The sequence below is a fragment of the Filicampus tigris genome, chromosome 2, assembly GCF_054856515.1.
Source record: "Filicampus tigris isolate MCC_2025a chromosome 2, RoL_Ftig_1.0, whole genome shotgun sequence".
In the NCBI taxonomy this organism is placed as follows: Eukaryota; Metazoa; Chordata; class Actinopteri; order Syngnathiformes; family Syngnathidae; genus Filicampus; species Filicampus tigris.
The window spans coordinates 1,235,623-1,249,119 of record NC_141218.1 but is presented as its reverse complement, the minus strand read 5'-3'; the positions used below and the strand labels follow the sequence as shown (position 1 = coordinate 1,249,119).

Below are 13,497 nucleotides of genomic sequence, written 5' to 3'. Positions count from 1 at the left end.
AAAAAATGTCTGGGTCGTATCTTCCTCCAAGCGCGTCTTTGTGTGATTTATATGGAAACGGCAGCTCGAGTTCAGTTTCTTTTACCCACTGTTGACCGGAGGGTTAGCGTAAACGTAAAAAAAAAATAAAAAATAGGGTTGATATAGACCAACCCAAATTTTAGTGCACATATCATTTTTAAAATGAACAGATATTAGGTACAAAAAATTAAATACAAATTATGAATAAAAGAAAATAAATGCATTTTGGGTTTTTTTTCCCCCATGCATTTTTTTGTCAATAATATTCTTCATTTATATTGGATCACGGGATGTCAGCCATTTTAGTAAACTGTGACCTTGTGAAGGCCTTTGAGACTTTTCTTGGAGGAAATCAAATTATCTTCCTTCAACTTTACTGTTTGCATTAGAACATAAGTTTCAGTTGTAGGAAGGTTTCATAGGACTACAAAAGTGTGTTACAATAAGATTTACAATTATTGTAATTATAATTATTTATTCAAAGTAATTACAAATAATACTCCACATAGATATAAATTGTACTATTTTGTTGTTGTATTTACAATAAAAAAATGGATTTCATGAGATTAATTGAGATCCATTAAAAAATAAAGAGTAAATCCATTCAAGTTGACCACATTTACCACAAAAGTCAATCGGCCACCAGTAAAGGCAAAAACAAAAATGCTTTTTTCAGACGCCTTGGCCGATGACGTATGCGGCTAATTGGATTTCATCCCGTCTCCAAAGTGTGTCCAGTTTCCGCTGAGAGCGGGGCCTGCTTTTACTTTGCTAATCTAGCGTAATACTTGACTCTCCGCGTGGCCGGGACACCATCTCAGGGAGCGCATTGTGTCTCTCGGTCACTTGAGGTAAAGTCCATGTGGGTCACGGTGTCGAGTACACGCAGCTCTGATCTAGTAAGCCTTGCTAATGGGATGGAGACAGCAAAAGGCTGTCTGAAGCGCCCATTACGGCCTCAGATGCACCCGCGGCGCCCCAAAAGTGTCCCAAATGTCCGGACGCGGCGCTCGAATGCTGATCGGAAGCCAGCCCATCTCGAATGGCAATCATTTCTCCAAAGTGGCCATTGGGACTCCGCATCTGGCTTCAAAAGGAGTTGCTGAAGGTCTTGGCACCCGCTTGGTTGTCCCCTACATATTTTCCACTCTCCTTTATCAAGGCCTGCTGTCAGTGATTCGAGGAGGCCAAAACAGACCATGATTATGTTTCGCAAAGGGGGATCCGCTGATTGTCTTTGTCCACCCCCACTTCTCTCCCCGAATGGATCCACGAGAGGGGGGCCTTGAGGTTCGCACCGAGACTCGGTGCACAGAACTCTCACACACGATTGTGGGTGCAGAGGTTGGGCTGCCGGCACAAAGGACCCCGTCACGTCCCTGAGCTGCTTCTTTTTGAGTACCCTCTTGAAAATGTAGCTACAGTATTTGAGGGGGTCCCTCATAGGAGCCCCCCACTGCCAGTCGCACGGCTCCACATGAAATGGCGTGGGCGTGTCCATCGGAATAGCACGCAGGACCCACGCCCGACACTGAGGAGGAAGTCAGCCATTTTGGGCTGAAGCAAGCATGTTGGGGCCAAATTCCATGAAAAAGGACGTTCAAAGTTCAAATAAAGTAGTCCCTGAAATTACTTTCACCAGTCCGCACAAAATTTGCTGGACACCTCTGTTGTAACATGTTGCAAGAAAAAGTCTCAAGGATGCGTGCCTACAATTGACCAGGAAGTCGGCCATTTTGGTTTGAAGCGACCATATTGGGAACGTCTGGGAAGTTAGAAAGACCAAAAAAGAAGAAGAACCCTCTGCCACCTGTTTCACTGATCAATATGAAATTAGCGGACATGTCTTTCAAAACAGGATGCACGAAAAAGGCTCAAGCGCCTCAGTCCAAGATTGAACAGGAAGTCGGCCATTTTGGTTTGAAGGGAGCACACTGGGGGCCATTGTCCATGAAAGGGTCCTCAGAAGTTACCACGGATTATCCCCCCCGGCAGCAGTTTCTCAGATTGCCCTCGAATTTGATGGACACGTCGCTCGTAACTGGACGCGAAAAGAAGTCTCAATGATGCGTACTTGAAATTGAAGAGGAAGTCAGCCATTTTGCTCTGAGGCACTCCATTTGGGGTTCAAATTCCATGAAAAAGGGGCCTGAGAAGTGTCCAACGAAAATGAGCCCCCGTCACCTTCCTCACCGATTGACACGAAATTGGGTTGACATGTTTGTCATAATGGGACACGCCCCAAAAAAGTCTCAAGGATCACACAGCCCACCATTGAAGTCGGCCAACCTATTGGAGCCAAATTCTGAAAAAGAGGCTTGGAAAATTAGGAGGAGGCAAATCCCTTTCACCGATCGATGCCCTGCGATTGAACCATTTTGGTTTTCCATTTTGGGGGAGTTCCAGTCCTGGCGCTTTGAACTGCTCCACAAGACCTTTGTTGGCATCCGTTTTGCACGGAGCCTCGCCGCTCGGGCCAGCGTTTATGAAACGATGAGTTCAAAAGGGACACAACAAGCTATTTTGCAACTGAAGAGGGCTGAGGAGGGAAAATGCCTGAAATAGTCTTCTCATCGCCGTGTATTCCCACAGGCATTTGCATAAATTTCATAGTCTTAAGTGGCGGATTGTGATGGGAGCGTGTTATTAGTCCATGCGGAGGTGGCCGTAGGAGCCCGTGGCACTGAGGCTCCTTGTTATCTCGCTGAAAGCACGAGCCGGGTCTTAAGATCGTGGGATCGGCTCCCATAGCAAAGCGGCGGGATGGCTTCGGAAAAAGAAACAGGTGTTGGCTGTTTGTGCGTCCGTCCGTAGGTTGCAAAAACACGCTGTTCATCTGTTGTGTTTGTGGCCGCGCGTGTATGCATGTGACAGAGGGCCTTCCATGGGGAACAAGGGGGGGGGGGGGCGATGCGGAGAGGAGGGGGGGCTTTATTGAAAAGTGCGCCTCTCCTCCCCTGTTCAACATGCTGGATTAGCACCAGCAGTTTCCCATGGAGCAGCCGCCCCTCCCTGCCCCAGCCCCCCCTGCGCATTTGCATAAGGCGCAGACAGGCTGAGAAGTGACAAACAAACCTGGCACACACACGGGCACACACACGGGCACACACACACACACACACACACACACACAGAACGCCAACTGGCTGCCTCCTATACATGAAGCCAAATAAGCGCAGTCCCTCCAAAATGGTCAGTCACCTTCCGACATGTTTTACTGGAGCTCCACGGCTCGGCTCTCTGCTGCTCTCCGCTGTCCGGCCGCCAAGTTCCCATCAGGCGGCTGATTAATGGCGCTCGACGCATTCCTCAGGCCGCCCCAGTTGAAATACGAGACGAGATGCAGAGAGGATATTCGCTCGGCGGCGCTGCGCACCCTGGCTCTCGCGCGAGAACATTCAATGCGGCCGTACAGTATAGGCTCGAGCCACCGCATTATTAGGCGCTCCCAAAATGGCTGCTCGGAACCAAAATGGCTGATTCATCTTGGCAGTCTTGTGACGATAGAAACTGTTGGTCAGTGACACTGGCCACAGGGAGCGACGTTTTCATGGGATTTGGTTGCTTGAAAACTAAAATGGCCGACTAGCCAATGCGTCCCCAAGACGTTTTCATGTGAGCTTTTACAACCGACATGTCCGCCCAGTATACTCTGTGAAACTGGTGGTGAGTAAGATCATTTTTTAGTGGGATTTCAAACCAGTGGCTGCTTCAAACCAAAATGGACCACTTCCCGTTCAATTTCAGGTCCTTGAGAACGTTTTGCACACGTCCACCACATATCATGTCCATCAGTCAACTGGTGACAGGAAGCAAACTACTTTCACAGGAATTGGACACAAAATGGCGCCTTCGAACCTGCGCTCCCCTGTTCAATTTCGCACCAATCTTTGGCAGAATATATATTAGAGTTACCTCGACATTATTTTGGTAAAGCTTATAGGTCAATAGAAAATACAACAGAGCAAAGGGGGAGAAATCCCCGTTTTGTTTTTGTTGTTTTTTTGTCAAAGATGACCAGCAAAACAAGTCCGAAAAAATGGAAACATTAATTAACTAAAGAAGTTGCCCACAATTATCGTTTCAAAAGCATAAAAAATATCGACAGAGAAAATATGTCCAAGTATGCATTTTACATTTTGGGGGGCGGGGTTAACCCCCCCTCAACCCGCTCACACACACCTACTAACAATGCGCTCAACTTCTCACTTCCTTGTACCGTAATTGTTTAGCATTGTTTTCTGGCAGACAGATTTTAAATAGGACTTGTGCTCTGTCATTGTGACAAACCTTGTTATTAAACCATTTTTAGCCATCTCGAGGTTGAGGAAAAAAAGTGAGCTACATGACTCGGCACAAGTGACATCATCAATCTCGTTGCCGTGAGTAGACAAAGGTAAGTCGTCTCTTCTATTTTTCAAGTTTTCACCATGTTTGTTTTCCTTCCTTTGTTCTCATATTGTCAGAAGAAGACAGGCTAGGAACGTTTTTCCCCCAAAACTCTATAGCTAAGTTGACCAGTTAGCATTGTAGCCAACACAGCTAGCAAGCAAAAACGAACTTTAGCATCGATTTGCAAATATTTGATTGTATTATTAGAGTAACATGAAAGGAGTACTCAAAATAACTTCATTTAATTATAAAGGTTTTACTCGAGCTAGTATTTTTCAAATGTTTTTTTCCGGTGCCTTATTATCTGTAACAGGGTTGAACCAAACGGCAAAATTGAACATGTAAACTTGACTGAATTACGATTTTTGTCTTTGATTTTGTTTGGTTTTTTCATGTCTTTCATGTTGACAAATGAAATCAATTTAAAAACCGGTGGCTGCTGGCTGAGCTGGACGAATCAAAACCCGGACTGTGGTTTATTTCGTGTTGTTCTTGAAATGCCCCAAATAAATGGAGCATGTTGTTCCTACGTTCTGTGTTTTGCAGTCGCGGAAGGACCCACATGCAAAGTGTTTGCTTGAAATAGCTTGAGTTGGACGTGTGACTTTTCTTTTTTTTCTGTGTGAAAATCACGGCGAAGGCGATGTCGTCCGCAGAGCAGAGTAGCGCAATTTCTAGCCGTGGCACATGCGGGATAAAACGTCGTGTCGGTGTGATATTTTCGAGGAATACTGCATGTGTGTGCGTTGTTTGCATGTCAGTGTTGACACGGAGCTGATGTTTGAGCGAGCTGCTATGGCGCTGCTTTTTCCTTTCCCGCCCGGGCTCTCCTACGCTCTTGGCTCCGAGGCGGAGGGAGGGAGAGCCCGGCGGCCTTGGAGCGGGCTGCTCCTCGCCCTCGCTGGCCTCGGGCCAGGAGGCGAAGCTGCCGTTTTGGTAGCGCTCTGTGCCGTGCTTTGAAAATAGTCGCGCACTCGGCCCCCGCTCAATCCATTCAAATGGATGGCACGCAACATTTGAATCAAAACTGTGCCTACATCAATGTTTGAAAACAATTGAAAAGATTCCATGCAAATACAATGTATTCCAAATGTACTGGACTGGGTTCGCACAATGTGTAAGCAACGTTTGTATTGTAACATTTAACAGGTTGAACGTGTCATTCTTTTACGTTGCACAAGTTTTGCGCTGAGGAGCGGAGAGAATTTTTGCCTGTGAGTTGCGGTTTGTGTCTGTTAGCAATTGTTTGAAGGTTTATTTTTACTCTAACATCTATGCTAATTTCTGCTAGCTGGTGTATGGTGTTTCGCGATAGCATTAATGTAGTGGAAAAAATATTTTCCCCACTATATAATGCAAAACATAAATACCGGTATATCAAATCTCAACCAATCATAGCGAAACTATTTAGTTCACCCAATCAGAGGACAGAAAAAATGCAGATGTCACTTTATTTTTTTTCCTTCCACCACTCCATTTCGGAGGACAACTTTATTCTTATTCAGGTACTGGTACACAAGAAACAGAGGTTTAAAGAAGCTGCAAATCCCATTCAACCCTAGTATAGACAGATATTAAAAATATTATTAATCAGAGGAATAAAAAGAATAATGAGAAGAAAAATAGTAATAGTAACAGCCAAGGACAAGAACAGGCAGGGAGAGAAGGTATGAAAATCAAATAATAACAACAATAATAATAAAAATAATGTCTTGTCTTAGATTTCTTCTGTTTGTGCGCGTGTAATTCTGTGTGCGCGTGTATGGATGTGTGGTGTTTTCTTAATAAGGTCTGCTTTTTCTTTATGAGATGATAGATCTGCTGTGGGGTGGAAATCAGGTAATTGTCCAGATGAGTTTGTGGATCATGGTGGCCCAAGTTTGGTTAAAAGAGAGTCTTTTGTGATTGAGAGAGCTGACGTCACTTTAAAGCCGTGCCAAGCGAAAGCTGATTGGTTAAAAATAAGCCATTGTTAAAATAGTGTGTATTTGTCATGGGCCAGCGCTCCTAAATCTGAAGGCCCTAGGAGAAGACATTGACATGGCAACATGTAGAATCAGGTATCTGATTGGACAAAAAAAAAAAAAACAGCATACACACTACGGGAGATGATTGTGGGCAATAACAGTGCAGCTGACTTGACAGCCAGGCCGGGTGAAGATCCGCCACTTTCCAGCCTTGGCCGCACAACACAAAGAGTCTGCGATATAGCGGGCGTTCACTGTCCAAGCAATTAAAAAGTCAATTTGCCATAATGTGTCCTCTTCAGATGTAATCAGTGTTTTCTCTTCCTTGCGGGATGCTGTAACAGCACGGCCAAATTCCCCAAAGATTTCCCCGTCTTTTCCCCGAAGCACAACGCGGAGGCTTGTCGCACATCTGCAAGCGTGTACGCCCATTTGAGGCTTTTGTTGACTTGCCTCTTCCACCGCCGCTGTGCCACTTTGTCACCTGCGTACCATTAAAAAGCTAAAGGCTCCCATAATAAGATGCAGGTGCACCCCTGGCAAAGGCTGGAGGGTGGGGGGGGGGGTGCGCTACTTGAGTGTGTGTGCACGCGTGTGTGTGTTGTCAGTTTGAATTCTGTATTATGGTACATTTGCTCCAATTTTTTCAACTCAAGGGGGAAACAAAAGAGACACTTCTGTCCGTCACGGCCACCCGTCGGCGCATATTGACGTCAATTATCACCACGATTTCTTTGCACAGTAGCTGCGTTGGCATGTGTGCAAAATTCGCCCCCCCCCCCCCCCACCATTGCCAACAGCAGCACCACAAGCCGCCATTGACAGCACCGAGTGGAAGTGACAGCCAATAAGGAGGCAATCTACTTCCTGAAAATGTAATTAGGTGATGAATGGTGCAATGTATAGACCCTGGCACGGTAATATCGCAACACCCAGCTGCCAAAACACAGGCTGCAATAATTGTTTGCGTTTTGCGAGCGGTGATCTGACGGCGCTTTTGGAGTAGCCTTCCGCAAACGGAACGCTGGGCAACTTGCTGACGGAGCACATTTCTTGCAGACTTTCTGACTTCCAGCTGCTTTCTTCAGAAGATTGATGATGGAAATTGGCGTCATTAAAGTGTTGGAATCCCTCACCTGCTTAGCATTTACGCTTCTTTGCGCGCTGGGCCCGCATGCTCGTCTTGCCGTCAAGCGTTTCCAGATTTCGCCAGCCGCGGGCCCGCCCTTTTCTCACTTTGAAACTGGCTGACTTTGCGCCGCGTCTTGACGTCACGCAGCGCTGCTGCGCCCTGCTACTTTATGCTGTTGCTCTTCACTTCTTGGATCTCCTTTTGCGAGAATTGCCACCCTGAGCTGCGCTTTCCATTCACACATTCTCAATAGGGTTGAGTTCAAGGACGGGTCATTTTAAAGTGGAGCGATTCGGTCGGCTCCCAACAGGATTACGATTCCATTCGATATGGTACAGCTCAGTTCAAGAGGGCTGAATGCAATGAGTTTCTTCTTTTACAAGGAGAATGAACTTGTCACTACTCTAAATGGCGCATTTTCTCCAGAGATTTTATACACACCCATACTGTGTGTGTGCGTGCGTGCGTGTGCGTGTGTGTGTGTGTGTATGTGTATATATATATGTATATATATATGTATGAGTGGAATGTGTTCAATTTCAAATTGGCGTTCAGATCCAAGAGATAAGACGTGTTGATGTTTTAATATTTATATAAAGTCCTCGGCACGACTTGCTTCTCGGAATTCTATAACGTAGCATTACGAGCGTGCTCGACAAGGCATCCTGGCCTCACAAAGCCGAAGACGCGAGCTCGCAAGGCAGAGACGAACATATGGCGGACGTGTTCAAACCTGGCAAAGAGTGCAAGATTAACAATGATTTGTGGGAAAGGAAATGGACCACCCGCAACCCCCCCCCCCCCCAAAAAAACAGTATGTAAGTATAACCTTCACTTTCATGTGCCCATGGGAGTGAGCAAGACAAGGGTGGGGGCTTTTATTTTTTTTATTCCTTCCGCTGTGTTTGCGGGGAGACGCAACTGGCATCACACACACTTTCCCCCATATGGTGTATGGATCTGGGATGCAAGGATGCGGCGGCTAAAAAAAAAAAGAAAAAAAAAAGGAGAAGAAGAAAAAGAAGTCCCATATGGGTGTCTGTTTCTCTTCATTAGCTGGCGGCCGGAACAGAAGTAGCTCCTCGTCGGCTTGACTGAAAGGACTGGCGATAAATTCGTTCCAACAAGGACTCGACGCCACGAAGATCTGACGTTCCCTTGAGGGCCACGCTTGAATTGCACCAAAAAAAAAAAAAAAAAAACCCCACACAAAAAAAACACTGTAGGCTAGTAACAGATTATTATTATTACTATTACACTTTTGGGTTCTTTTCACCCCAAAAAACAAATTTAATTCATGCTTGGGCTCTGCTTACTTTTTGGCTTTGACGTGATGGCAGAGGAGGCTGGCCACTGACTCCAGAAAAGCAAATCTTTGTATACAAGTGATTTAAAATTCCCTGTCATTTGTCCCTATAAGCGTAACAAATGCAAACATGCCAACACACACTTTTCTTTCTTTTTTTATCAAGCAGAATGCACAGACTCCCCCCCCCCCCCCTTCGCTGCTCAACTCCTCCTTGGGCCAAGAGGCGAGGAATAAACTGATCCGGTGTCAGACATTCCCTGGAAAGTACAGCGTAGCCAGCAGCGCTATTAAGGTTAAAGAGCATTCTGGAGCGCTTCGAGAAACTGCGGAGGGGGTGGGGCGGGCCTGGGGGGGGGGGGGGGGGGGGGGCGAATGCTGTAGCTGTGAGGAAGTGATGCCGGCGGAAGGGTGGCAGGGGGGCCAACGGTGCGCCCCTGTTCGCCCCTAGCCACCCTCCTCCGACTGCCATCTGATGTGAGGTAACATGTGAGGGCGAGCATCCATCTGTCCGCGCTATACGCTAGCAGAAGGTGCAGCTAATGAGGCTTGATTTGCCGCTGCACCTGCCTCCAATCTGCAGGGGGGGGGGGGGGGGGGGGGAGGATGGTAGCGCCTGCATGTGTACGCATGTGTGTTTGTGTGCCAGGGATGCTCCATCTCGGCAGCCGCCCCTCAACCCGCAGAAAGCTCCATCTAACCTCCCCCCCCCTCCCGTCTCCTCCTCCTTCAAGGTGTAATCATTGCTAAGCTAGTATGGGAGCGCCTGCAGGTGGACGGATCCTGGGAATTCATTAGGAAGTAGGTGAGACCCTGGGTTGAAAGCGCCTTTTGACCCGCCTCCCAAACATCCCAGCGTTAAAAAAGCGGCAACAGATTCCCAAAAAGGAAGACGCAACATGGCGATGCAACTCGCTCGTGAGCATGTGGCCGGTCCAAGATGGCAGAAGGACTCACACTCTGCACTTCGATGCAAGAACGCTTGTGGAAGAAATCGGGCCCAACCGATATGGCGACTGGGCAGAATTACTCCACTTGATTTATAGAGCACTTAAAAAAAAAAAAAAAAATACAACATAGCCGCATGCATAGAGTTGAACATAAACACATTTTGTAATATTTATGAGGGGTGGTTGAAGGTCACGCATTTCTTATTGCTGTGTTTAAAATATATATATATATATATATATATATATATATATATATATATATATAAGAATTTATTTATTTATTTTTAAAAAAAAAACTTCAAAAGCACAAATATTAAATCACTGGCCAATTACTCAGTCAGGCCTGAGAGAATTGGAAAACTGGAAAAGTACTAAAGTACTGGTCCAATCCATTATGTATAAGAAAAAAAGTACACACTGTAAAGTACTTCAAAGGAAAGTCAACCCAAAGATATTTTTTTAAGAATATGTTCTATGTAGGCCCACTAGTCTAAACACGGCATTCTGCTTAATATTGCGTTTGTGGAATAAGAGTTAATCCACCCGTTTTTAGGGGTGGCCATTTTGCCGCTGAGGTGGACTGAAAATGACATCACAGTTGCTCAGGCAACAACCAATCATGGCTGAGCTTCAGAAACCAGGTGAGCCATGATTGGTCGTTATCAGAGCCCTGTTCTGTGATGTCATTTTCAGTTGGCCGAAGTGACAAAATGGCCGCCCCTTGACATGGCGAAAAACAAGTGGATTTTGCTGCTTAACTCATATTTCATATTCATCAATATTGCCTTGTTTCAACTAGTGGGCCTGCATAGAACACATTCTTGGAAAAAAAATATGTTTGGCTTGACTTCCCTGTCTGTTTTTCTGCCTTACAAGTCCCCACGATGTCATTGAGTGATGATGTCAACGGTGGTTGACTTGACCGCTCTCGATTTGCCTTTTCTTACGCCATGTCATCATCAACGGAAGTTGGACAGAAGTAACAGGCCAATTTTGACAAAGCAAGAAGTTGCAAATGCCGATATCTGTTTTCAGATGTAGGGAGTAAAACGAAATGGTCTGGTCAAGTACCGGAAGGCCTCATCCCGACCTACAGCAGGAGCAAAGAATTTGTCCCACGTTACTTGCCACCGCTGGTCCTGTCCACGTGTTCTTAGCGCCCCTCCTCCTCCGCAGCCTGTCACAGATCGCATTTGACACAAGAGCTCTTCGGGGGCCACTTATTCCGGGCCATTGAATCCAGATCAAAACCAGCCCATTGGTGTTCCCCGTCTGCTTCTGTCTGCAAAGCAAAACTCGGCGTGAATCGCCCGCCGCAAACCGCAAATATGAGCTCGCTTATTATTGTTCAAATGTCTGCGCCGAGAAGCACTTGGAGGAAGGAGGAGCAGAACTATAAATCAAGGCGGCAGACTAGAGGAGGGATTGGCGGGAGATTGGACAGCGTGACGACCGTCGCTTCTTCACAATTGAGCAGCCCGGTGCGGGCAAAACTGGATTTTGTCCAAGTGTCTGAATCTCAATGGAGCGGCTCACTATATGGCAACCCTGTGGCCGATTCCTGAGCTCTATTTATCTAGAGGTAAAAATGAGTTACGCCGTCATCACCGAATAAATCCAGCGGCAGCAAATAAATCCCAGCCTTGTGTTGAACACTGGAGGCGCTTCCATGGGAAAGGGAAGAAGCGGCGGCGGCGGGAAGTTTTCCAATGCCGATCGTCCCATCAGACTCGTTTGTTTACTGAGCGATTCCCTTTGCTCAAACCGCAAGCGAAGTTGCAGAGAAAGCCACGAGGGGGCTGTGGCTGAAAAGGGGCCGATCCGTGGGTCGCTGCTGGGACACAAGCCGGGACTTGAGCACCCTGGCTGGGTCGCCTGGGCCAGCGCGTATGATGTTGCGAGACCCCAAACAACCCGTGAACCCAGGATACGTCAACGACGATGTGTGCCAGTGCATCCAGGAGATGTATCTTTCAAGTGCTGCAAAAACAAAGAAGCCGCCGGGTCCGGGTATGACAGGAGAACGACTTGTCGGGTGGCTCCCCTGACCGCCTGGCCTGTGGACCATCCTTCATCCCTCACATATGTTCCACACGCAAACACATTCGCTGAAAAGCTGCCATTTTTGTGGCAGTTTACACTTGGAACATAGTTGAAGCTGTTAAAACTAGGGATGTTTCTTTTCAGACCGATACCAGTACGAGAATTCACTCTCTCTGATACCGATATTGAGTACCGATGCCATGATTAGCTTGGACACATAAAATTCCATGGAACATAATGACAGATTAATTGTGAAAAAATAAATTTACTCGATTAATTTTTTTTTCTGCCTTAGGTATCGGTGGCCATTATCAGCAGCCTTCATGAAACTCGATACCTTGAAATAAGGCCAGTGTCTGCCCGATAATCGTTACCTTCTATAGGCACCCGCTCAGCCCTAATCAAAAGACTTTCTGAAGTCTTTGTGCTTCTTCTCATTCTCTGGCTGTCAAGATGGGAGACTTTCTAACATCACTTTGAAGGCTGAATTTTTATCTCCCAGTTTACCGTAAAACTGACATTGTAGATTTAAAGACTTAAATCTTGGAGCAAACCATGTCCTTTTGTCCACTAGCCCAATGCTAACACTTGATGTGGAACGTCGTAGAGAGGCTCACGGAAATGAGCGTAGTCGTGACTGTCATGCTAAAGTTTGCCACAAGCGCTACTGAAAGACCCGCAGCAGCGACGCATACAAACGACGCCAGCGCCGGGGAAGCCGAAGAAAAGAGCTCGGCGTGCAAGCCGAGACGCAGGCGGGCGGAAACCCGTCCAGTGACTTTGCGCTTCAACGGATGCGCTAGCTGTTCAGAAACGCAAGACGGACCGGCTTGTTGACTTTGCGATTGCCTCCATTGTGGCTTTGGAAATGTGGCGTGAGCGCTCGTCACTTGAGACTGCGCGGCGCCCTCTGCTGGTGCCGGCCTTTCACCGCGACTCACACGTTTCTCGCTATCTTTACAATGATGTGATGCCCCCCCCCCCCCCCCCCCCCCAGCCCCCACCCTGCAAATGACGGAATAAATGCTCGGCTTGCGATTGTTTGCGTCCCCCAAGCACAACGTCCCAGTCAAGACTCTTAACGACGTCCGTAAATGGTTCATTGGAGCAATGTGTCAACGCCATATGCCGGGGACTCGCTCGCTCTTGTGCGCGACGGTGCTCCATCGCGGCGGCTGACGTGGGTCAGATCTCCAGGCAGGTGGCCGGGAAATGGAGGCAGATGGGCCCAGTGGGCCCGCCACCGAAAATCTCAACTTGGCCCCCCCCCCCGCCCTCTCTCTCTCTCACTCTCTTCAGTTTCAAGCGGCACTGATGGGCCCTTGAATTATTACCGGGCCCCCCATTCATAATTACCCCGGGCCTGGTGGGGACCAAAGCCGCACTAATGACGCCTTTGTTGCCGCTGATCAACGGCGCACAATCAACAAGAGAGGACGTATGACTGAGAGAAGCATTGAGCGATAAACGTGCCTTTAGGGCAGCCTCTCTAAAACAATCACGCATGCTTTCTCTCGGCTCCCCCTCGTTAAAGGCCGCCGTTCACAGGGAGCGTGAGACTCGCTGTGTGTTTGCGCGCGTGCGTGTGTGAGGGCCTCCGATAGGACGCTTCCCACAGCCTTTACTGCATCCAACCTATTTGATGTCGTTACACGGCAAACTACAGTGGTGTCCGCAAATGCGAGT

The 13,497-nt window shown here is 47.4% G+C and overlaps 1 long non-coding RNA gene across 2 annotated transcripts in view; it reads left to right on the top strand.

Annotated features, from left to right (window-relative positions):
* Positions 1-4,202: 4,202 nt before the first annotated feature.
* Positions 4,203-13,497, top strand: part of LOC147150756 (uncharacterized) — a 30,672-nt gene continuing 21,377 nt past the window's right edge. For both annotated transcript variants that reach the window (XR_015085728.1, XR_015085727.1), the window contains exon 1: positions 4,203-4,417. This is a non-coding gene — a long non-coding RNA (uncharacterized LOC147150756). The remainder of the gene's footprint in view (positions 4,418-13,497) is intronic.